This window comes from Corvus brachyrhynchos, unplaced genomic scaffold (assembly GCF_000691975.1).
Source record: "Corvus brachyrhynchos isolate BGI_N302 unplaced genomic scaffold, ASM69197v1 scaffold528, whole genome shotgun sequence".
Lineage (NCBI taxonomy): Eukaryota > Metazoa > Chordata > Aves > Passeriformes > Corvidae > Corvus > Corvus brachyrhynchos.
The window spans coordinates 1-904 of record NW_008239298.1 but is presented as its reverse complement, the minus strand read 5'-3'; positions in this window follow the sequence as shown (position 1 = coordinate 904).

The following is a 904-nucleotide window of genomic DNA, read 5'->3' as shown; positions in this document are numbered from 1 at the left end:
AAAGGGGGGGTTTGGGGGATAAAGGAGGAATTTGGGAGGGAAAAGTGGAAATTGGAGGTGATAAAGCAGAATCTTGAGGGGAAAAAGCAGAAATTCGAGAGAAAAAGCAAAATCTTGAAGGAAAAAATGGAAATTTGAGGGGAAAAAGCAAAAATTCGAGAGGAAAAGCAGAATCTTGAGGGGAAAAAGCAGAAATTCGAGAGAAAAAGCAAAATCTTGAGGGGACAAAATGGAAATTTGAGGGGAAAAAGCAAAAATTCGAGAGGAAAAGCAGAATCTTGAGGGGAAAAATGGAAATTCGAGGGGAAAAACCAGAAATTTGAGAGAAAAAGCAAAATCTTGAGGGGAAAAAATGGAAATTTGAGGAGAAAAAGCAGAAATTTGAGAGAAAAAGCAGAATCTTGAGGGGAAAAAGCAGAAATTCGAGAGAAAAAGCAAAATCTTGAAGGAAAAAATGGAAATTTGAGGGGAAAAAGTGGAAATTTGAGAGAAAAAGCAGAATCTTGAGGGGGGAAAATGGAAATTTGAGGGGGAAAAGTAGAAATCTGAGCGGGAAAAGAGGAAATATTCAGGAGGAAAAGTGGAATTTTGATGGGAAAAACAGAAATTTGAGGGGAAAGCAAGAATTTTGAAGGAAAACCCAGAATTGTGAAGGAAAACCCAGCAATTTTGAGGGGAAAATGGAGAGTTTTGAGAGAAAACAAGGGAGTTTTGAGGGAAAAGGGGGGAACTTGGGAGAAAAAGCAGAAATTTGAAGTGAAAAAGAAATCTGATGGGGAAAATTGGACATCTGAGGGGAAAAGGGAAAAATTAGTAGGGAAAAAGAGGAAATCTGAGGGAAAAAAGTGGAAATTTGAGGGGGAAAAGTGGGAATCTGAGGGGAAAAGTGGAAATTTGAGGGGAA